We start from the raw sequence: 26,241 nt of genomic DNA on the forward strand, positions 1-26,241 counted from the left end.
AACATTTTTGAAAACTGGGTGAGGTTTTTGAGAACTGAGTTGTTTTGAGAAATGGATAACTATTAGTACTTAATGTAGTGCTACTCGCAGGTACATTTATTGAATTGTAGAACAATGCCTACTTTCAGAAAGAAATCTATAGTTTTGCAAGTGTCAGCTTTCCAACAATTTCTGGGAAGCATGTCATTTTTACTACAAGAAATAATACACACCCACTAAATGCATTAAATTTACCTAACAGTAAAATTAAGTGCTTAGTTCAAATGTTTACCAACTTGTATCCACATAATTTCCATGAATAAAGAATTGTCTAATTTCACAAAATTCAAAACTGAAGTCGCATGGCTCCTTTATGTATCAAAAATGTTTGTGTGCTATTTGAGTTACATGATGTCTGTTTAGATATTTGTAAGAATAAATAGATATAAGAATTCATTTGCTCATTTTTTTCTCATTGATTCATATGAAGATATTTTTCTGGACTCGCAACCAGAAACAAACCAAATGGTACCAACAGACAAACACCAAGACGCACGGACTGCCAATTGGAATTTAGGACGAGACTTTATTCCTGGCCAGGGATTGACTGAGAGCCTCCACCCAGGGAAGGATCATACCAGTGCCGATCCAGGGACGAGAGCAGTTTTTATAACCTAAAACCGCGTCCTGTTTGGCAAATACATGTCACATCTGTAACAATGGGGGGGGGGATTTTTTATGGGAAGAGCAGTACATTCTGAGAATCTGGGAGGGGTAGAACAATACATTTTGGGAGTCTGAGAAGGGCAAGGCATTTACATCCATACATTCCGGGAATGGTGAACATGAAGATCTAACCGCACAGCAGGGGTGGGAACTGAGAATTAAACTAGAACCTTTTATGTCCGTGGTGGGGCTTTTAGAGATATCATCAGGAAAAATGAATTAATTTTGAAACAATAAAACCAAACCATTTGTGTATGTAATGGCATAAGGAAATAAACACTTATTCTTGTGTCTACCCCATTATTCTGAGCACGGGTAATGCAATGATCGTAAAATTTGATAAGAAATATTAAAACATTTTTAGTGTTCAAAATTTCAAATACTTTCCAAACTTACAATTTTTATTTTACTTATTAGATATTTTAAGAAACTCACAATTATACCATAGAATAATTTTAAGAAACTCACAATTATACCATAGAATAATCAAATAATCTTGAGTTTATACAATTAAAAATATGAAAATACCAAAAATAAGGAAAATATTCAACATAAGCCTTTTTTTGAAAACTATTTGACTCATCCAGCTTATTTTGCTTGTTATATTGAGGGTTCTTCTGCTTACTTCGGATGGGAATCATGAGGGGCTGGGGATTTAGCTCAGCGGCAAAGCACCTGCCTGGAAAGCGCAAGATTGTGAGTTCGGTTCCCGGTACCGGAGAAAAACCAAAAAAAAAAAAAAAAAAAAAAAAAAAAAAAAAAAAAACAACACAGATGGAAATCATGAATTGGCAAAATGCAGCTCGCTAGCAACCCTGATGCCACCAGACGATACCAGATAATGCTGGATATTGTTGGCTGACAAAGACTGCTGCTGGTCACTGCTACTTCCAGCTACTGATAAGAAGAAAGAAACTCCCAACCTGCCAGATATACGGGACGAGTCTGTGTTCTCTAAATCAAAAAATGAATTTTAGAAATGACGGAGGTTGAGCCAAGTATATTTACTGAGGAAAAGAAAGCTTCTGGGGCTGGGGATTTAGACCAGCGGCACAGCGCCTGCCTGGCAAGTGCAAGGTTGTGAGTTCGATTCCCGGTACCGGGAAAAAACAAAAGGAAAGAAAGCTTCTGCCCAAGAGAGGGACAGAAGGGGACCTGAGTGGGTTGCCCAGGAACCTGTCTTTTTAGGGATTTTTATAGAGCAAAACCATGAGGTGATGCAGGTCCAAGATGGAAAACATGGGAACTCACTAAGAAGGTGTGAGGTGGGACAAAACTATGATCAGCCAATAAGGTTTTTGTTCAGGTAGAACTGATGAAATCAGGATCAAATGGGGAAGTGAGTCAGGGAGTAAGCAGACTTGAATACAGGGCAGAGGCTTTTCCTGTAGGGGGCTGGGATAGTGACTCCTCCTGGTTTTTTTTTATTTTTTTGGTTTTTCTCCGGTACCAGGAACCGAACTCACGACCTTGCGCTTGCCAGGCAGGCGCTTTGCCACTGAGCTAAATCCCCAGCCCCCTCCTCCTGTTTTTTTCAAGGTGATTGATAGCTATGTAGAATCTCAATCCCCAACGTCCCTCCCCAGGGAAATATGTGGGCGTATCTGTTTAATCTTTTGTTCTGAGGTCTGACCCACAGCAGGAAGCAGCTTTCTCTCCCATAGTTGCAAGGTATCTTGTCTTCGTATTGGCTCCTTTAAAGGCCTAGCCCTGTCTGACTGTCTATAATACTGTTATACAACTCAGCTGCCTACAACAGTACTGTCATCTGATGCTATATTTTGTAGACACTATCACTTGACCCTAGAGGATGCTGATTTTTGGTGCTAGTGACTACTGCCACTCAGTGCTAATTCATGGTAGAAACCACTGAGAGACTCTGCTGGGTGCTGGTCTCTGCTGGTGATCTTTGTTGGATATTGGTTTGTGGATATCTTCACGGCGAATACCCCTAGTGTTTAGTGTCCTTTCTTTTGAAACAGCTGCTTTATTCCTACTATTCATGATAAGAATCCTGGGTAGATTTACAGGTCCTTACGGGCCACACTCACCACTCCAGAAATAAATCATGAACATATCACAGAACCACAGGAGTGAGTCTTTGTTTTAATTGGACCTGTGCAGCAGCACAGAGTGGTCAGTACTCAGGAGGGAGCCTTCAGAGGTTAACCCAGAAGAATGTATTGCAGCTGCAGATCTGAGATTGGTTCAAATTTGGACCTGCTGATTGGTCGGGAGTCAGTCTTCTGATTGGTTCAAGTGGTGTGGCTCTAGAACAGTAGCAGCTGTCCTGATGATTTGGTGAGAGGGCAGGGCAACAGAGCAGTTAGAGACTGATAGCTGTCAGGTGTCTGGGAAACATGATGGAGCTGAAACCGGAAGCATCAGGACAGCCAGCTACATTCATCATACTTAATTGTGGTGTGGAGAGGCTGAGAATGTTAATAATGGGCCTGGGTCTCTCTCCGCCTTGATTTTAGCCACTCACAGTTGTTCCTCTCCTGCCTTCTTTAAAGAGACTGCAGCAGTGTCTGAAGCTGCAGGAGCAGGGAGAGGAACCATAACTGAAGGCTGAGCTGTACTCTGCTCGGACCTGCCTGGAGGACAGCAGCCGCTAAACAACCAGGAAGAACATTCCAGCACGTTATCCCAGTCTGTTGGGGGTGGGAGGTGTTGTGGAGCAAAGGGCAGTGAAGGGGAGGGGCACGATAGCCACTGGCTAGATCAGCACAGGAAAGGGGAGACTCAGGTGTATCTCCTGTGCATCTGTTATGATTCATATTTCTAGCTGAATTTAAAAGGCTATATTTCCTCACTGAATACTGACTTCTCATGCACAAATAAAATTTTTTTTTGGAATAATAGAGGTAAATGAATTAGTTCAGCGAAGCAACCAACATTTTTTGTAGTATTCAGTGGAAAATTACTCAGTTTTAGGTAGATGACAGCCCATTGTCTAGCTGGTATTGTTAGCTGTAAATTAAGGGAGATATTTCAAAAGGGATTCCTTTGCAGTAGTTTTATCACATTAGATTAAATTAGATTTCATCACATTTATGCTGTGTGTAAATTGAACATGGTACGGCTGTGAAAATCTCAGTAAAGGGTTACTTATTAGTCCTAATTAACTGTCTTACTCATCTCTGAAAATAGTTTAGGCTTAGAGAAAGCTATATTACTTATTATTGGCTTATTTATAAAAATAAAATTTATTAGATGTATAAAATGTTAGGTGGAAAATAGTATTTTATCGGTATTCAGTGGAAAGCTCTTCAAACTTAAAGGTTAAGGACTTCCGTTTCCAGCCATAAAGATAATTCATATTGTGGCGTAAACTTTCTCAGGGACCATTGGCACCATTTGCAGTCATGCAGCATACTCAGATGGCCCAAGCTCTCAAGGTAAGAATTGGAAGCCCAGTGCTGGGGTCCCGGCTTTCTGGGCTGCTTCTGTGCTTTCCTTTCGTTTCTTCTCCTCTCCCACCTCCCGCCTCTTCTCCCTCTACTTTTTCCTCCTTTTCCATCCTTCCCTCCCTTTATCTCCTTCCCTTCCCTTTCAGCCCTTCCCATTCTCCCTCCAGATGCTTGAACCAGGGAGCACTGAACTACATCTCTAGCCAGTCTTCAGACATCTCTAGCCAGTCTTCAGTTTTTCTTTACAGACAGGGTTTTGCTAGGTTGCCCAGGCTGGCCTCCAACTTGGGATCCCTTCTCTGGGCCTCCCAGAGTGCTGAGATTAGAAGACGACAAGCACTATTGCCTATCCCTTGCTCCTTTAAACAGGCTATTTAGGGGGGTGATTGCCTTGGAATTTAAAGTGACTATGGTGAGAAGGGATCTGTTCTGTTCCTGAGTGAATGAAAAGTGGTACAACCACTTTTTAAAGTAGCTTATCAGGGCTGGAGATTTAGCTCAGCGGCACAGCACCTGCCTGGCAAGTGCAAGGTCTTGAGTTTGATTCCTGGCACCAGAGAAAAACAAAAAAAAAAAACACAATAAAGTAGCTGATCAATATCTCATAATCTAAAGATAGGAAAATTTATGTCTACTCAGAAACCTGTACATGACTGTTCTTAGCAGTTTTGTTGGTTGTAGCCTTACACTGGAACTAACACGGTTGTCTTGCACTGTGCAAATGATTACATTGTTGCATACCTATGCCATAGAATACTACTCAGGACTGAAGAAGACTATTTATAGAACAACTTGGATGGATTTTGGGGTTATTATATTTAATGAAAAAGCTAGTTTCTAAAAGTCACATACTATTTAGGTTATGTTCTCACAACAACAAAATTATTTATGTGAGATACATATTAGTAGTTGCCAGGAACTAAGATTAGCAGGAAGGGTGCTGTATGTTTTTAAGGCGGTGGTACAGTGTTGATACAATATTCATATATCTTGATTGTGAGGGGTACACTGTTGGAAGTGACATAAAAGAACACATGTTTGTCACATTAGTGTCAGTTTCTGGGTTTCCAGATTGTTATGTAGCAACAAAATGAAACCATTAAAGGAAACATAGCAAATGCATACCTCTCAGTACTATCTTTGTAAACGCCTTTGAATTTGTAATAATTTCAACATAAAAAGTTAAAAGAAGGTATATGATTCATCCAGATAAATGTAAAATATTTGGCATAAGAACAAAACTGGGACCAATCAGAAGAAAAGAATTCATTCCAAAAATATTAATATGTATGTTAAATTGAAATAAGCATCCCAATTAAAGGCAAAGACTGGAGATGGAATAAAAACAGAAATGATCTAATTGTAAGATTTTTGTTTTAGAGTAAGAAACAGTAATTATAAAGACACAAACGGCATGAAAATAGAAGGATTTCTGTATGTGTGCATTTGCCTCAACCTGGAGGACTTCTTTAGCATTTCTTGTTCTGAAGCTTTGCTGGAAGTGAATTTTTCCATTTTTAAAGTTTCTGAATGTATTTATATTTCATTTTGATTTTATTTATTTTTATTTGTTGTTGCTGCTGGTGATAGAACCCAGGACTGTTTACATGCTAGCTACACACGTGATCAATTGCTGAACCACAACCCCAGGCCTCATCTTGATTTTTGAAGGCCATTTGCAGGGTAGATTTCTAGAGATTTTGTTTTCGTTTTTCTCAACAACCTTCAAGTGTTTTCTTTTCATTTTCATTTTAACAATCTAAATGTGGTACTCTTAAGCTTCTCTTTATATTTATGTTGCTTAGAATTAAATTTTTAAAGTTTTAGTACTACTATCTGAAAATTAAGCTTGGAAATTCTCATGTGGTATCTCTTTAAACATTTATTTTGTCTATTCCCAGCAACTCCTTTTGTTGGCATACTAAGTAGAGACACATTGGACTTAACTTGACCTGAGAACGTCTATTCTATTTATTTCCCTTCATTTTTTTCTCTTTAGTTTTACTAAACTGAAGTGTTAGTTTATGTAATTTCTTGTTACTTATCTTAAAGTTCATAATTTTTTTCCTTCTTGTGTCCAATGAGCTGATAGTCATATCATAGATATTTGTCATTCCTTATAAGGTGATTCACTTCTGGCATTTTGGCACTTTTTAATTGATTTCATCTCTTATGATATCCTTCACCTTTCCATCCATGTTCACTTGTTCCGCTGGATGGTTTGACCCCACTAAAGTGTTTGTCTGATTATTTCAACATTTAGACCAGCCTTGGGTCTGACCAAAGGACTATTTATCTTCTGGGGACAGGTCATTTTTTTTACTTGTTGCCTTGTTTTGTATTGAAGATAGGCATTTCAGGTAAAAATAATACAGTGAAGTCAGTGCCATACTTTTTTCCAGCAAACATATGTCTGTTCTTCGGCAGACTTTTAATTTGAGAAATTGAGTCAGTGTTCTCTATTTTTGAGCTGGACTCGGTTGTTTCTTTAGTTACATGAAACCCAGCGCAGGCTTCAAATACCTCCAGTGGTGAATTTCTGCTACATTTTTGCTTAAAATAAGATCTGAGTTGCTAGAGAGTTTCTCTTAGTGTCCCTGTTCTACCTTTAAGTTTTATGAGCTTCAGCCAGGCGTGGTGGTGCACGCCTGTAATCCCAGCACTTGGGAGGTTGAGCCAGGAGCACGGCTGCTAGTCTGAGGCCATCCTGGGCTACATAGTGCATTTCAGGCCAGCCTAGATGCCAAAGGAAGACCCTGTCTGAAAAAACAAAATCATGTGATTCTTCAGGCCTGCGCCATGCTGTTGCTCCTACCCCATGATACAGTGCTATTACTTCATACTCAGTTGATGTGCTATGTTGGGAATTTTATTTATTATGCTCTGATTTTAGTCTAATGGGCCATTTCATGTGAAACACTGGAATAGACCTTTTTAAATATATCTGCCTGTGTCAACTGTAGCTAACCTTTTTTCTTCATTCAGGGAGCAAGTAAATCTCATTTCTCCTAAATACAGCTCATTTTTGTGTCAGTGTAGAATCTCTGGAGTGTAAGGGAGATGGAATTCTTGATCCCTCCCCAGTGGCAGTGCAACTGTATCAGACACTAATACAGGACCCTAGGAATGAGTTTCCTACCTCAAACCCAGAAATAAATGGCTGTGTCACTGCTTAATGCGGGAAAGGACTACTTTTCCTCTTCTAATTTACTAGCCTTTTCTGAGATGCATAGCTTCTGTCTCATGTCACAGGAGGGTCCAAGGACGTGTTTGCTGCCTGTTCCTCAGTGCTAGCTAGCTACCATTTACTAAGGGTGTAGAGTATAGATGAACTTTTCTAGATGCCACAATTCTGTCCTTAAAACTAGATGACCTTACAAAAATGGTCCACAGAAGAGGCGTTTTTAATCAAGTCTCTTGTCCTGTTTCCAATAGCTGTCATGCAGTTGGTAAGGAGTGGGTGAGTGGGTTCCAATTCTTCTCTCTATCTGGGGCTACTATTAATCATAAATAGTCATCATTGTCTGTGCTGAGACTTTAAGAATTTGTTTGAATTTCATCTTTCTTCTGCCTGCTTTTATGATGTGGATACTTTAATGTTTTTCTAAAGGTAGAATAGTCTTTGTATCTGATTCTCCTCAGGGGGCCTGATGTTTCTTGGATTTTAGATTGTCAGTTTATGTTGAGACTTGACCTACTTGATGTGCTGTAAAATTTCAGAAGTTTTTTTTTTTCTTTTAAGTATTTGTCGTGTGTTCTTATTGATATCCAGAATGATATTATCTTGCAGTTTTCTACTTCCTGATTAAAAATAGAACTCAACTGTTAAAGGTAGGATGTTTATACATTCAAATTATGGTATGGATAAGATTAAAAACATTTTTCATTTCTGGATGTGGGTTCTTTTATAAATACACGTTAGAACACCAACCAGTTTTTGGTCACACAAAACATGTTTATTCACGCAGCTGTATGAAATTTCTACATGACAATTTAGACCTTTAGCTGATGGCTATGTATTCTCACAGAAAAAAGAATTATAAATTCTTTTCATATTATTCAGCATTAGAGTATTGAGTAAATACAACAGTCTGGGGAAGAATTGCTGAGGAATTTTTGTATGAAATGTTATTTTAATATGAATGGTGAAGCAAGTAACCGCAGCTCCATGTAAATCTCATAGGAACATTTGGTCTAACACAGAAACCGCCCCTCAAAAGTGCCTGAATTAGACTCAGATTTTAGAAATTCATGATTTCAAGCAATAGCCACTTTTATTAATGTTAACATGAACTTTCATAGCTGTGACTTTCTCTTCCTCCCTCACGTTTCATATACCACCAAAACAGAATGAAAACAGAACACTGATACAATGACTCCCACCAGAAGCTTTCTGATCTTTGTAAAATCATCCTATCTAAGAATTTCTTAATTGGTATAATTTGACCTTCTCTAATGGTCTTCCTAGAGAAATTATGATGGAAATGTGTTACGTGTTATTGTCTATTAAATATGTATGATAGTCTTCCGTCTCCTGATTGGTTTATGTCCGAAGGCTGAAGGATCTACAGTGGAAGCCAAAGAGTCTGTGGTGAAAGCCAGGAGATGATGTCCAAGCTGAGAGGGAAGACTCTGAATAGCAGTAGCTCTGTCCTTGCACCTTTCCCCTTTATGCCATCCAGGGGACTGGCTGCCCTACGGTGGGTCTTCCACCCCCTAGGATATAGAATTACTGAGCCAATTTAGTTAAGCTTCTACACTTCTCAAGTTGATCCAGTCAATCAACCATCACATTGTAGTATCTTTGTATGTATATATGTGTTTATTTATTGACTTTCTTACTTACTTTTTGAGCCAAGGCCTCACTATGCAGTTCAGGCTGGCTTTGAGCACACTTTGTAGCTCAGGCTGGTCTCAAACTCACAAGGATCCTCCTGCCTCAGCCTTCCGAGTGCTGAGTGCTGGGATTACAGGCATGTGCCACCACATCCAGCCTTTTGTATTTATTTAAATAACTTTCTCTTCTTCTTAAATTCGTTATCAGTTGAGAATGTCTGAACAAACTAAACCTCTTTAAAACTGAAATTGAAGTGTCATTGATAATGACTACGGAGTTTTATAAAATAAGAGATATGTACAAATAAGAAATTTATGAAAGTTATCTTGACCTCCATACTTATTAATGAAAACACTGATTAACTGTTCTAAGATCTAACAAGTGCATTGCAGTAATTGGTGTCTGGCTTTAAGATAGCATAGAATTAAATTTTTGTTACATGTCATAAAGCTGTAACTTAGTGACACTCACTGATTTTACAGCTATAACTGAGGTTAGATGCATATGCTGTACAATCATAAATATCACCTTTCTTCATAAGTGTGATATCTACTATGTTTTGTGATATAAGCAACACATTATCTTCACTATCCAGGTGTGTTTAGAATTATAATTTGTTCTTTTAATCTAATAAATTTGTGAATATTTAGTAGACAGCAACCTGGAGGAATAGTGCAGAAGCTTTAAAGTGAGATGTTTTTACTCTACCCACCTATTACTAGCTATGAAATTAGAACAGATTATTATCTCTAAGCTTCAGGTTCTTCAGATGTTCAAATGAAGACTAAAATGACATTTTATGGGTGCTGTGAGAACTGGAGGATAGAGTGCATGAAAAAATCCTGGCCTATGACTTAGCACATCGAATAACTCAAGTATTGACATAAATGACGATGAAAATGATGATTGTTAGTTTTAATGTTGTTGTTATGATATTTCCTAGATTCTAAATTTCCAGAAGGCAGACGCTTTATCTGTAGATGGAACTTTCTAAACGGCTGCTAGCATAATGCTACTTGATCAGTGTTTTATTCCTGATTATTTCTTTCCTCCAGATAATGCTGTCAGGCCTCGTTTGAAAATTCTTATAGACACAAAGCCACATCTATTTATCTTGCTCAGTAAATTCACATCACTCCGAAATATTTCTTGATTGTGCTGCTGTCTTGTTCCGCTAATCTGGTTGAGAATATTCTAACGTGTCCTTTTCTTCTGTCTATGCTTAAATTCAAAATGAAGGAATGACCACTGTGAGTTCAGTTAGCTGGGCCTAACAAAACCTCTGAGTTTAATTTTTGGATTAACATTGGCACCCTTTCCATTTTCTTCTTTCCTTGGCTCCTTCTGCTGTGTATGTTTTCAAGATGACAATTCCCATCAGACTTTTGGCTGAAGGCACTTGTCACTTCCAATTTGTTATTTCCTTGATACTTGCTCACTGCAGAGCACCTGTCCCCATGCAAATGTAAAAGTAAGATAAATAAGATGCCTGACTTTCAGTTTAGGAAAATAAAAATACAGGAGGGTTATTTTAAATCTTCCATGGCTGTATCTTATTTGTGTGTCAATATTTGAGTTTCCAGCAGATACATTGCCCGTGACATATCTGCAGAAAGCAGAAGTCAAGGCAGCCTAATCTGTTCTGCATATATACCTGCTCGTGTTATATGGTCTGATGAAAAATGATATTAATGAACTGAAAAAGTACATATCTTTAAATACACAAAGGCTGGAACTCCTGCTTGGAAAAATAAACGAAACAAGCTGACATGTCTTACTAATTTAATTTTGACTCATGATGTTTTGATAAATTTTGTTTGCAGCTTTTATTTTTTTTGCTGTTTGACATTCAGTAGTACATATTTGCAGTCCATAATGATTACATTCATTGTAGGGAATTGGTACAGGTACAAAACACATTTCTTCTCTCCAACCCCATTTTTACTTTTCCAGCATCAGATTCAGTTTTTATAAGACGTTGTAATGTTAATTATTGTATGTACAGATTTAAAACCAGACTAATAGGCCAAAAACATATAACACATATAAGACAGTTGTCCTAAGTCAAGGTACACTTTTAGATACATCATCTCTGCTGGATCATAATAATTTTTGTTTGGAACTTTTATTAAGAATAAATGTATTCAGCACTTTCAGTGACTCACATTTGAAGCAGGTCACTGATTATAGGGTCATAGCCAGACACTATTAGCTTTTCTATGAACAATCTGTTAGTTTTCATTTTAATTCTGCTAAAGATAAAATCTTCAACCATTGGGCAAGTTATGAGAGCCTGAGATGCCTTTCAAAACAGTTCAGAGTGTAGCATGTTATAGTAGGGAGAACAATGAACTTAGAATCAGGGATCTAAATATTTCTGTGTACTGAAAATTTGACCTTAGATAAGGCAATAAAGTTTTTTGGGTCTGTAAAACACCTACTTCCTCTGGGTGATGGGTCCTTTGTGGGTCTTTATGAAAGAGCAGATAAAGTGTTTATGCATACTGCAAATTAGTTCTTTTTTAACCAGTCACGTGAAGGATCTTGCTGCTAATGTTACTCTTGTTGCAGTTGTAACTTCTATCCTTTGCCAAATATTCTTTGTGCTTTACTTTTAAGAAAATGGAACACAGTAATTCATCCAAGAAACATTTTTTGGTACCTTCTGGTACCAGTTACTGTGAATACAGCGAAACAAAAACTGCAGGGTGAAAATTAAAGTCAGAATGCACTCGCAGGGGGATGACATCTGGCTGTTGCATCTGTTTCCAGTATGATACAAGTTAATTTATGTCATTACAGATGTCAGGCTAAAACACGGTAAGCCTAAAAGGGAGACAAAACTAAACAAAAAGGAGTTACAAATTTGAAATGAAGACCCACATCAGATTTTCCTTGAGAAAAATGGATGCTATTTCCTGTATTATAAAAAACCCAGTAAGTTAGCGTAAAGTGAGAAACTCAGTTCATGAGCTTACTTTTCACAGTGAAAATGCTCAGGGATTTTGGGACTTGCGTTTGTTACACTCTGGTATATTTTGGAATAACTAGATGTTTGGAAGGAGACAGAACTGTTAGCTGATTATGGGAAGACAGTTTGTATTGATACACCTGGATTTACTTGCTAAGACCTATTAAAAAGATTGATACTGAAGGGCCTTTTCCCTCCAGACTCTGACAGACATGAGCAGAACGGTCTGAAGGGCAAACAGTGGTGAGATGGTGTGGCGGTCTTTGCATATGTCATTCTACTTCTTAACATAAACTAATTGAACTGAAGTGTTTGCCCTCAGGAAGTAAAGCTGCTAAAGGAGCCTCAAGACTATTTTATGGAATTCTTAGTTCATAGATCATGCACTGTGGACCTTGTGGAAGATTAGGTCAGAGTCACATCTCACTTGAAGGGGTTCCCCTCCTTTTCAACAAGGACTTTCCCTCTGTATGTCTTCAGTAGGATTTTCATAATAAACCTGTAGTGGATTTTGGATGGGTGAACATAAAATGACTGTCACCCTCTGGAACGCTCCAGGGCTGGAGAGGAAACGGGTTGAGAGATGTTAATAATGAGTGTGCAGTTCACTCTATGTGGGATCTTGACAATTATCTTGACCTCTGTAAGCCCTGGTTTTATTTTCTGTAAAGTGAATGAATACAATAAATATTTCTCTTAGGTCACTTTAACTGAATGAAAACTTACTGCCCAAGTACTGTGTGTGTCAAGGCTATGAGCTTTCCTTGGTCTGTATTTAATGGGATCGATAATTTCCTATTATTCTATGAAATGCAGCTTCAGTCAGGTGGGGCATCTCACTACTTGCAATACAGCATGGTTATTTTCCTTCTTGTGATTTTTACTGTACATTATTCTCACCTGCACGCCTAGTTCATTATATATATACATGCATATGTACATATATACATATATATGTATAAATTTCACTCATATGTGGAGACGCAGCTCAGATCTCACCTACTCCGCACTTCTGTTTTGTACTATTTCAATTCATGAAGTGCGATAGCATTTATGATCTGTCTATTTCATTCTTTAATTGTTTCAGAAGTGTTAAGCTTGTCTATCTTCTGAATTTGATTGTAAACTCCTACAGGTCATACTTATATATCTTTTGCAGATTCAGAACTGACCAGAATTAGCTACATAACAGATAGGTAGTAAATGCCAATTCTAGTTGCTTAGTTAATAACTTTTTAGCTTTGGTCACCCCAAAATGATACAATAAATCAGTACAAGCTGATACAATAAATGCATCAGCTATTTTGTTAACACAACTAATGAATTGTTATTTTGATCTCGAGTAAATGGGAATATATGCTCTCATTTCCATATTAAAGAATATAATAAAATTTAATAAAAATAACACGCATGTTACGCTTTCTTTACAATCTGAATGTTAATGTCCCCCTCTCAAAATTTATAAACCCCAAGATGAAAGAATTAGAATGCAGGACTCTTGGTTGATAATTAGCTCCTTAAGACAGAGAAGACCCCTCATAGTTGGGACTGGTGCTTTTGTAGAAGCACCTCTAGAGCAATCCTCTCCCCCTTCTACCAGTTGAAGGCACATTTAGAAAACAACATTTATGAACCTGAAAACAAGGTCTCTCTAGCTAACAAATCTGCTAGCAGTATGATCTTGGACTTTGCAGCTCCACAATGGCAAGAAAGAAATTTTACTATTTATGAACTACCCAGCCATGGTATTTTGTCTTGGAAGCCTGAGCTGATAAGATAGCATATGTAGAAGGAGGTGAAGTAATTAACTAGACATTCTTCTTTACCTTTGGCAACCTAGTGACACTTGAAGGGCATATATAAAAATATTGCATGGCATCATGTTTTTGTTCCAACATGAATTTTTTAATGAGAGCCCCACAGAGAAATGCATCCCTTTAGTAATTTTTATTTTGAAATAAAAGGCTATTCTCTAAAAAAAGTCACAGAAAATTTCAGACAGAAAAAAAAACATTTCATGACTAACAAATCAGGTAGAAAACACTTCTGAAGAACACACAAAGATATCAATAGTCTTTTAAAATCTAAATTTTAAAATTAATATAAGCCAAGACTAAGTATGAACTCTTGTGCAGGGAAGCAACCAAGCACACACTGCTGTCAGTAGCTTGGTCTGCCATCTTTAAAGTGGAGGACTGTTCACCTACTTCTTATCTTCAGCTGTCTGTATCTGGGATAACGCACCTGTTAAGCCTCTGGTGCCCAAAGTGGAGGAAATCAGGTGATGGCTCTCCTCGGGGGTGTCATTTGAATGTCTTATTCAGCACGCAGAAGCCATAATTGCACAGCTGCTACTTTAGGTCGTGAGTCATGTAATGAATTGCCTTGTTAATGGACTTCTATTATGTCTTACTTTAATTTGCCTTAAATTAATTCGTGGTGACCAAATCAGGAAATGTTCTTTGTCTGTGGCTTTGCTTCAGAAAAGGCATTTGGGAAATTCAGTTACTTCTGGACTCAGTTTTCTCATCTGGAAATGAAAGAATGAAGCCAAATACACCAGGAGACTCTTACATTTCATTATGCAATGCTTTTATTTCTTAAATATGCTTAACAAAATCATCAGAAAATTCTTGCTGTGAATAAAATATCATGAGGAAGGAGGCTATATAAATGCAAAGTAATAATAATATAAATGCAAAATAATAATTATCCCTGAGTTCTGGCACTTTACTACCGGTGGTGACATTGGTAGGAAGGTGATTCACGGAAGCACGAGAGCCCTGATTAAGGCAATAATGAGAGGGACGCAGAAGCAGCAGAGCTAAGGAAACACAGCATGAATACCCAATAACTAAGTGCTGGCAGGCTGTTTAAAAGTCAAAGCTACATGGAAGAAGGAATTCATGGCTTCCAAGGACAGGAGACAGAGCAGAGTGAAATGGATAGAAATTTGGAGGAGGAATATAGACCAACTAGGAGCAAATCACAATAATATAAGTCTTAAATTATGGATGGTTCAGAATGATACAGATTAAGAGATTACTCTTTGACTTGAGCCCCAGATAAATCATATGAAGATGAAAATATACTTTTTACATTTCAGAATAGCACATATTTCAGCCTCATTTATTCTTTAGGTGAGGTAAACCGGCCTGAATAACTAGGTTAAAGAAATGATCAAATGACTTTTGTGAAAAGAAATTTGCTTATATTAGGAGCTTTTTTTTACATTTTTAGTTGTATATGTTATCATTTAATTTCTGTGATCTCTGTGTGATACTCATTTCATAAAGATGGAGGACAGATACTTTTATCGAGGCAGTTTATTCAGGCCCGTGAGTCCTTGTCTCAGATGTGCCAACAATAATTAATTCAGTCAATTCATCAAAAACCATTCATTATTTTAATGGAATTAAGTTAGGTTATTATTTGGCAGGATGAAAACAAAAAAAGGCCTTTCTTTTGTGGAAAATTTACACTTTATTTGGCTTCTTACAAGATTCATTTAAATATTTACTCAGTTTTTGTATTTTATCTTTTAAGTATGCACTTGTAAAAAATACTAGTTTTTAGTTTGATATTGACATTTTTATTGTATTGTCCAGATCTTTTGGGAAGTAATTCTCAGGGCTCTTTTCCTGTGACCCATTCTGGTGTCAACACTTTTCTTCCCTATAGACAAACAGTGGTCTCGTTTTAAAGTAATCACTTTTGTGTGTGGGAGTTCTAACTCAGATATACATTTCTAGATACTATGCATGTTGTTCTTTATCTACAGAATGTTTCATCTGCCTAGATTTTCACAGTTAAATCTGGATTTTGCAGATTATATATTCATGGTATGGTTAAACATCTTCCTTTGGGCTTGTTATTTTTCAGAAATTGGAAGTTACATTGAAATTCTTAATTGATTTAAGCTTTATACCACTGGAAAAGCATAGAGAGTATTGTATCCTTTCCAAATAATACCCATAATATCTGGTTGTCTATCTTTTCAAGTACCAAAAGTTGTTTTTACTCAATGCCTTAATCTACTGGGGAGTACAAAATAATATAATTTATTATTTCATTTTCACTTTGACAATACCTGCTTTATAAATATGCAATCTTGCCTCACCTATTTGGTTCTTTAGAGGTACAATTCATATAAAAGATAGGAAAAATTTAAATCTTTAGCTTTCATTTTCTGGTTTTCAGGATAATTAATTCTCCGCACAGTCTCAAGATTAGCAAATTCTTGGAAAAATACTATTAACTCCTATATTTAAACACATTGAATGGTTTTAGTAACTTTCCATTATTATTTTTTAAGTTCCCATTATTCCCTGTTTGTCCATCAGAGACCTTTTTCAAGTTGATGCCTGAGTCTTTTTGCCATGAATTTGATAACTTCTTATCTGGAATTAAACATTTTTTTGAGACATTATGCATTAGCATCCCATCCTGAAATTAGCTAGTTCTCCAAGCAACTGAGTTTGGCCTCTAGTGGGATGTGATATTTCAAAACCATGTTCTGGACACTATCTTTGTTCAGAGGTGCTGTATTGGCAGGGCTGAGTTGGTAGGTGTTATGGAATTAAGGTTTGTGACCCTCTCCCCCAAATTCATATACTGAAATTCTAATCATCCGTGTCTTTATATTTGCAGAGAGGGTCTGTAAGGTAACACTGAGAATAAAGCGAAGTCTACAGGTAACAATCTATTAGGGTTACTGTCCTTGTAAGCACAGATACAGAAAGTTAGTTTACTCTCATTGTGTTGTCCCTGTCCCTTTCTATGTATCCACACGGAGGAAAGTCATTGTGTGTATACAATATGATGACAGTATTTTGTAACCCAAGGGGAAAAGCCTACGGACACCTTGATCGTGGACTGCTCATCTCCAGAGCTGTCAGAAAATATATTTATGTAGTTTAAGTCATGCCTGAGCGTGGTATGGCATCTCACTCCAAGGAGAGTACATGTTGAATCACCACGTTTCTCCAAAGAAAATAAAACACTTAGATTTTAGCAGTTCAATTTACCAATCTCCTTATGGTAAATTGAAGATGGCTAGTTTCAATACACCAAGATGAAATCACTGTAAAAAGAGTACACATCTAGGTCTCATGATCTGAATTTTATATATCATTACATGAAAACACTTTTCCTTTCACCCTATTTTCTATATATACTTTTGCTCATTATGCTCACAAACATGTTTAAGGTTCATACTAACTTTGGAACTCTCTTTTTCTGGATAAAGGCTGCCAGCAAAAGTATTTCCTAAATTCTTGCAGGGTGATAGCAATACTCGATACTTTTTGTATCTGTGTTGGATATAATATTCCAGATATGTTTATTATTTTCCTTTTTATAATCTAAAATATGCTACTGCATTTTTTTTTTTACTTTTTTTTTTTTTTTTGTCTTTTTGAGGCAGGGTCTCGCTATGCAGTTCAGGCTGGCCTTGAGCTCATTCTGTAGCCCAGGCTGGTCTCGAACTCGCAACAATCCTCCTGCCTCAGCCTCCCGAGTGCTGGTATTACAGCCGTGTGCCACCATGCCCGGCTGCACTTTTTCTTGTATAAACTCATTATAATAAAACGTGTTATGATGATTAACTAGTTTTGGTTCTTTCTGAAATAGCATACCCTCTCCCCTTTTCTCTAAAGTTATTACAGTAGTTCAGATCTGTTTCTGGTCAGGTCCAGTATGAATCATACTTGCTTTCAGAAAAGTGTACTCTTCCAACCTGTAGTTTCAAATCTTTTGTTTTTATTTAAATAATATTTCATTGCTTTTAGTATTTATTTTTTCCCTTTCAGTTTCTTTGTCCAAAAATTTATTTCCTATACATTGAAGTGCTTTTGTATAACATCAGTACTTGAAATTTTCTCTCAGATACTTTTTATCACTCTTAAAACTTTTATGTACATTTTTTCCTGTATTTAGTCTCTTACCAGATTATCTGATATGCACATCCCTGTGATCTTTGTGTTCTTTCAGTCTAGAGTGATCTTTTTTCTTGAATATTTACTTCTTTCTTGTATTCTGCTGTCTCACATGTGAGTTCGTAAGTAGTAATTCAGCACAACTTGAAAAAAGTTACACTTTTTGTGTAGTTCTTGCACATGTCCATTTAGATCCTAGATATGGTTATTATATATGTGTTTTTGTTGTCTTCTTTTCTTATAAATGCTTGCAGATTTAGCCCTGTGTTTCTGTTGTTAACATTTAGATGATATTACTTCTGAATTTTAGAAAGGAAAGCAGTTCAAGGAAGTTTTTCTAACTTAATAGAATTTTTACTTTTGTGTAGTGCTTAGAAAAATGGAGAATTTGTGGGAATTCTTCCATTCTTCCATTTTACTTGTATTATTTCCATTTTTCCTTTTCCCTTGGTAATTTCTTTCCACTCTTTCATTTTCAACTTGCTCAATGTTGAACAACTTGTTCTGCACCTGGCAGGTTCTCTTCAGTGTTAAAATTGGTCCTACATAGGAGATAAAGAGTCGGTTTAGAAGTTTTCTCACAGCTGGTGGACTTCCTTTTCCAATCCTATCTTCTTACCATAGTCCTCCCAACATTGTCTGTTACTGAAATAAGGAAGTTTTCTCCCAACTTCAGTGCCTTTTTCAGATTGGCCAGTGATCATGTGTCAGTATTTGGAAATTCTTCTGTGCTCATTTCCCTGAGGCTGCTTGTTTGGTTTATAGTTTTCTGTCATACAGATACCAAAAGGATTGACAACTTGTAGCTGAGAACTTGTTTGAATTCTGAGATCTTCTCTTCTCGTTTTATTGTTTGTGCTCTTTATTGAGTCAGGAGATTCCTACCGAGATGCACTCTTTCTTATATGAGGTCCTGGAGAGACTCAAGTCTATGCTCTCACCAGTGTCATCTGTCAAGTACCTATCAGTGATGGCTGTTTAATTTACATGCTCTTTAGTATTTCTGGTACTTACTTTTATCATGTACTAAGTTACTTAAGAAAGTTTATAAAGGAGGCAATAAGATGGCAAAGTGGTAAGCAGCAAGAAAGAACCCCTCTGACAGTGAAATCTGTCAGTGAAATCTAGCAATGTGAAGAAGACAAAAGAGAGGTAACTGGGGCCACTGCACCCAGGAAGAATCTGAGGCATGAATTGAAGCCGATGGAGAGAGTCAACTGACAAACCTCAATGAAGAAGAAGGAGGTAGCCAGCAGTGCCTTCCCTCCGAGACGGGACTCACTGCACAAGAGGAGTGACTCAAATTTGTGGACACACGGTGATTGCTGGCAACCTTAGAGGTGTCCATAGAGAGGCATAGTTGTGGAAGGGAGCAGTGGATGTGAAGGGTAGCTGGTGGTAAGTGCTGAGGGCTCAGCCATCCTGCATGAGACAGCAGCTGGCTCAGAGCCATCCTGGAGAGGGGCCAGCTGAGCTCAGAATTCACAGCAGCTGCTGGCTCCATTTAACAGCTCCCAGCTGGGCTCAGGCCCATGGAAGGTGTGCTGACAGCTGCGGGCCAAATGAATCTGGTCTTGGCCAGAAGGTGTAGGCTTGCTGAGATCATCCACTACCCTGCCAAATGCTATTGCTGGTTTGCTGGGATAAATTGGCATGGATCAGGACTCTGTCTCCTTATATTTTCTACCAGTGACAGCAGAAAAACCTAGAAGTGCACTTTTATGGTTTTGTATCTTTTTGTTGTTGTTATGATTTTGCTTTTGTTTTTTTTTTCTTCATTATTTGATCTTGATTTTATATAAGTATGAATGTGGTTTCTAGCCTCTTTGTGATTGTGGTTCTGTTCTGTTCTTCTATCTTTTCCTTCTCTCTTTTCCTCCAGTCTTTTGTACCAGTTTCCCAGCATTAGTGTGATTCCTCCTTTGTCCTACATCCTTAATTCTAATCTCTTCTTTTTCTTTTAATTTTTGCCTAACCCCTTTTAAATTTTAAACCCTGGGGGTAAAATTGACATAGGACTTATATACTGCATGTACTTTCTGGTCTGTTTTGTTATATAACTCCAAATGTAGCTCATATAGTTAAAGGTAGCAAATAAATGGTTACCTCAGTTTGTCATTTTCTAGGCAGTAATTGTTGCTAGTGTTATAGCCAAAAGTGACACAATTGTTATAAACACCTATTCTTGGTATTTTAAGACTGAAATTGAATAAAGGTCATAGAAAATAGTGTGTCCCGGTGCCAATGAATCAGTGACTGGGCCAAAAAGGCAGCAACTTCTCATCCCCAACAAATTGAAGATGTAGGATTTTGCAACAAACTTAAAACCCACAAACCAGTTACACCTGGAAGATACCTTGGAAAAGTAGTCATTTCCTAAGGATTCTAAATACTAGCAATAAAGCAACCCACCAAAGGCAATTTACAAGCATCACCCAGGGGTTAAACTAGAAAAGAAAAGAAAATGAGCAGTCACTTAAATGAGATGCAACCCCAGACGACCAATTCACCAAAGAAAAACACAGGATGCAATGAGGTGAAACAATCTGAAAGCCACCTACCTGCCCTCTCTGAAGTGATTAAAGGAAGCTCTAGAAAAAGATCAAATCAGAAATAATTTCTGAGATAACTGCAGAGATGGCCTCCACAATGAAAATCATGTGTAGTGACTCTACAGCAGATGCAGACCAAAAAAAAAAAAAAAAAAAAAATGCAGGAGCTTAAGAAAATTATGGAAGCTGCCAATCCTCAGCATAGGAAAGAAATGGAATCCATGAGGCAGATTCAAGCAGATATCCAGAAGAACAAAAAATTCCGTTGAAAGCATCCACAGCAGATTAAGCCAGTGTGAGGTCAGGATTTCAGACATAGAAGACAGGTATGCTGTTAGTGATCATGAAAAGAAAGATTCCTTTAAAATAGCAGTGGACCATGAGAAACCAATTTAGCGGCTACTACATGAGGCAAAGAAGAATAACTTAAGATTAATTAGAGTCAGTGAAAAAGCAGGAGATATCACAAATGATAGAAAAACTTGTCACAGACATCATGGAAGAAAATTCCTTTGTAGGAAAAAAATTGATATACAGATAAGTGAGCATATAGAACTCCAATTCCTCATCATGAAAAAAGAAATCTACATCCAGGCATATCATAATGAAGATCAGAGAAATTCAAAACAAGAATAAAGGTAGAAATTTACACAACTAGGGAAGGAAAATTGTGAAATCACAAAAGACCCTGCTGAAACCCAGAAGATCATATACACCTACTTTGAAAACTTGTATTTTAATGAGATGGAAAATGCTGAAGAAATGGACAGATTCCTAGATATATATGAATTACAGAAGCTGGTCAAGAAAACACAAAATTCCTAAAAAACCCAATATCAGTTAATGAAATCAAAGATGTAATTAAATACCAACCAAGAAAAAAAATGCACAGGACCTGATGGGTTCACTGCTGAATTCTACAAGAAATTTAGAGACGACCTAATGCCACTACTTCTCAAAATTTTTAATGAAATTGAAAAGGAAGCAACACTCCCAAATTAATTCCTTGAAGCAAGCATTACCCTCATTCAAAAACCAGCAAGTGATTCAAGCAAGAAAGACAACTACATCCAATCTCTCTAATGAACATAGATGCAAAAGTCCTCAATAAGATACTAGCAAATAGAAAGCAGCAAATCATCAGAAGATTATACACCTGACCAAGTGTGACTCATCGCAGGAATACAGGGATGGTTTTACATGTTTATTGATAAATGTATATCCCACATTAACAGAACCAAGGAAAAAATTATATGCTTTTTTTTTTTTGCACCAGGTATTGAACTCAGGACATTCCACTTGCCAGACAGGTGCTTGTGCCACTGAGCTATATCACCAGCCCTTAAAAAATATGATCTTCTCAATAGATGCAATAAGCTTTTGATAAAGTCCAGCAGTAATTCATGATAAAAGCTATATAAATTGGAATAGATGGCCTTTATCTCAATCTGATAAAAACCATCAGTGATAGACCAACAGCCAACATCATACTAAATGGCCCCAAACTCCAAGCTTTCATCCTCAAACCAGGAAGAAGAAAAGGATGTCCACTGTCTCCACTTGTACTCAACATACTCGTGGAAACTTTAGCCAGAGAAATTAGTCAAGAGAAAGAAATAAAAATAGGAAAGGAGGAAGTTAAATTATTAATTGCAGATTACACGATACTCTACATAAAAGACCTCAAAACTCCACTAAAAGCTGCTAGATTTTCTAAGCAAATTCAGTAGTGTAGCTTAATACAAACTCAACACTTAAAAATCAATACCTTTCTTGTAGAGGAATAAGAAACTCACTGAGAGAGAAACTAGGGAAACAGCACCTTTTACAATGGCAACTCAAAAATGAAATATGTACAAATCAAGGTAAGAGACCTCTACACTGAGGTCTGTAGATGTAGATGTAAAAGACCTCTAACTTGAAAACTATAGTACTCTAATAAAGTAGATTGAAGAGCATATCAGAAAATGGAAAGATATCCTTTACTCTTGTGTAGGGAGAACCACTGTAGTGAAAATGACCATACTTCCAAAACTGTTATACAGATTTAGCACAATTCTGATCAGAATTCCAACAATATATCTCATAGAAGTAGAGAAAATAATCCTAAAATTTATTTGGAATCACAAGAGACCTACAATAGCAAAAGCATTTCTGCACAACAAAGGCAAGGGAGATAGCATTACAATCCCTGATTTGAAATTATAGTATAAAGCTACTATGATAAAAACAGTGTAATACTGGCAAGGAAAAAAAAAAAAAAAACACTCCTAAAGATCAGTTTAACAGAACATAATATACAGCCACGACTCCCAACATACTCAGCCATCTTATCTTTGACAAAGGTACCAAACACATTTACTGGAAGAAAGAAAGCCTCATTAATAAATGGTGGTGGATAAACTGGCTCTGCACATAATGAAGATTAAAATTTGACCCGTATCTTTCACATGCACTAAACTAAATTAGAAATGGATCAAAGATCTAAGTATTACATTGGAAATAATAAATGTGTTGAAAGATAGAATAGGTAAATGTCTTGAAGATATTGATGTAGGCAAAGATTTTATGAACAAAGCCCTGATTGCACAGGAGCTATCATAAAGTATCAACAATTGAGATCTCATCTTATTAAGAATCTTTTTCACAGCAAGGGAAACTACTAACATAGAGTAGAGACAACCCAGTATATGGAAAAAAAGTGTTTGCCAGCTGTTCCTTAGGCAAAGGATTACTATCAAGAACATATAAAGAACTTAAAAAGAAATCAGAATTCCCAAATTTAAAGACCCAGTCCAAAAATGGCATGAGATAAATACACACTTCTCAGATGAAGAAATACAAACAGCAAATAAATATATGAAAAAAATGTTCAGCATCACTTGTCATTCAAGAGATGAAAATTAAAACACTGAGATTCCATTCTTACCTTGAAAAGAACATGTATTATTAAAAATTCAGTCAATAAAAAATGCTGGAGGAGCTATAAGAATAAAAAGAACTGTTTTCCATTGTTGGTGGGAGTGTAGACTGGTTTAAGCACTGTGGAAATCACAGTGGAAATCAGTGTGGAGATTCCTCACAAAACTAGGACTAGGGTCCCATTTGACCCAGCTATTCCCCTGCTGGGTATCTTCCCAGAAGAATTAAAAACATTATACCAGAGCAATGTATGTGCACCCATATTTATAGCAGCACAATTTGTAATTGCTAGATCTTGTATACAACCAAGGAATGGATAAAAAAGATGTGTTTTTTTTTTTACAATGAAATACTACTCAGTCATAAAAAAGGATAAACTGAAGACTTTTATAAATAAATGGATGCAACTTGAGACCATACTCATAAGTGAAATAAACCAGATGCTTATGTGTAAACATTGTATTGTCTCCCTAGTGTGAGATGCTGAAAGAATAAATAAGATCAAAATTGTACAATATGGGGAAATGGGAAGAAACTGTTCAAAAAGGAAAGAGAAATTAGTATAAGGGAAAGGAGAAAAAGAAAGAAAGGAAAAAGCAAAAAATATATATATATATATAATAAGATAATTAATATAATTATACTACTAATTTCTCTTAGTTCATTGAAAAGAAAGGTCTCTGCTCATATTGCTTGGCTTACATCTTGTACTCTGAGTAACTAATTTAAAGATAATAATATGCAATGTATTGACCATTGTTGCCTATTATCTTGTTTTGAAATTTTGGATTTTTTTTCTCTTTAAAATATAAAAAATAACTAAACATTATAAAATTTTTAAAAATTATTTCTGACTCATGAGATTTATTTATTTGTTTTCTAGGCTGTAATTTTGTCCTCTTAGGTAATAAGTCCCAACATCAAGTTAACCTGGAAAATTGACACTGGGTCAATAGGTGAGACACGGATTAAAACTGGGAAAACATTTTTGAGAGCACTTTAGTAGGCAGGTAAACCTAAATGGTACTTCTGGGAATTTATTGCAAAGATAATTGGACATTATTAAATAACTGAGAATATACAAAAATAATCGGACATATACAGAAAGATGTGTAATTTGAATTTTTATTGAAATGTTCAGAATAGATAAGTAGCAGAAACTATATGCTCACTAACCAGAAATTAATGAAACCATGGTATCAATTTTTTAAACTGATGTCGTGTAGCTCTACTCAACATTTACATGAAAGAGCTCTGTTACTGTTTTTTCCCAAATTGTTAAATGATGGTTTATAGACATTACTTTTATTCAGTCATAAATCTAAAAAGACATCACTGATTTCTACTGATGTAATTTTCACCCACTGAAATTTTCTTAACATTTTTGTATAGCATTGTTTTTCTACATTTATGGTTACATTTATAACCAAAATATAGATAAAGATTCTTTCAGTAGGACATAGGGGAAAAGAGTTGATGTGTACTGTCACAGCATATCTGGTAGCAAATATAATTATCTCTAATATGCACCAAATCTGCATTTGTGAATTTTTTCCACCTGCTAAAATTTATTTGTTACCCAAGAATCAACACTCAAAACTCTTCTGCAGTTATTTTCAGTGTGGTGAGTCGCCCAGGAAGTATGTCCTGATTAAGCTTGAACAAGGAACACTCTGCAGTTCTGTTTCAGTGTTTGAGCTCTGTATACACTATCCATTCTGTGACCTACTTACAGTGTTTTCTTTTTTGCTTTTTATGTGTCTTGATGACTTCTCTGCTTTAAAATGGGACCTCAGCATAATGCTGAAGTGTTGCTATTTACTACTTCAAAGTGCAAGAAGGTCATGATTTATCTTACAAAGGAAGGAGATATTAGATAGACTTCTCCCAGACATGAGTTCCAGTGCTGTAGTTGTGAGTTCATTGGTACAGAGTCAGCATTGTATATTAAATATTATGCTTTATAACAGAAACTCACACTGTATATGTTATGCATTGAATAATTGATGACATTGTTGTAACAAGAGGACTGAAGGACACTAACTCTCTAATTCACCTAGGAATTGTTGACTCAGTGTTCACAGTGATATTATCTATACATGCACATGTATACATCCCTTTGTGGAAAATATATGTATATACAAATGCCAATCAAAACCAAGTGTATTTAAATTTAAAAATATTTATTGTAAAGGATACATGACCATTAATCCTCCCCAAAGTTCTCCCTCAGAATTTAACACATTTACTCCATGTTCTTGCCACTTTCTGAAACAGTTTGTGAATATTTTTATGAGACGTGGCAAAAAGTACTGTGAGTGCCACTGCTATTGGAGGGAAAGACAGGCCCCTAAATCATTATGTGTGTCCTCATCTACCTTATTCATTAAGTTGGGGTCCTGTGACTTCTGATCTTTCCCAAAGTCAAAATGACAACAAAAAGTAAATATTTTGATTTGATTTGGTATGTCACGTCCACCACAACTGGGCGATTTAAGATATCCATGCAACAGGACTTGCAGAAGTGTTTCATAAGGTGTCAAGGATGATGGGTTCAGTGTGTGTAAAGAAAGGATGGATGTTTTCAGGAGGATTCATGTCAGTGTGTCTTTTACTATCATAGTAATTTTTAACTTAATCATTTACCATCACTGTATTTTATCACACCATGTATGTACAGTCATGCACCACATAATTACTTTTCAGTCAGTGACTAACTGCGTATATGGCAGTGGGCCCATATGATTATATCGCTTAGATGATATCATTGCCATTTGAGTTGGTGTAAGTACAATCTATAATGTTTCTGCAAAAACTAGATTGCCTGTTGATGCAGTTTTCAATACAGACTGCCATCATTGAGGTGTGTGTGTGTGTGTGTGTGTGTGTGTGTGTGTGTGTGTAT

This window comes from Chinchilla lanigera, unplaced genomic scaffold, assembly GCF_000276665.1.
Source record: "Chinchilla lanigera isolate Chin_1 unplaced genomic scaffold, ChiLan1.0 scaffold00011, whole genome shotgun sequence".
Taxonomy (NCBI): Eukaryota; Metazoa; Chordata; class Mammalia; order Rodentia; family Chinchillidae; genus Chinchilla; species Chinchilla lanigera.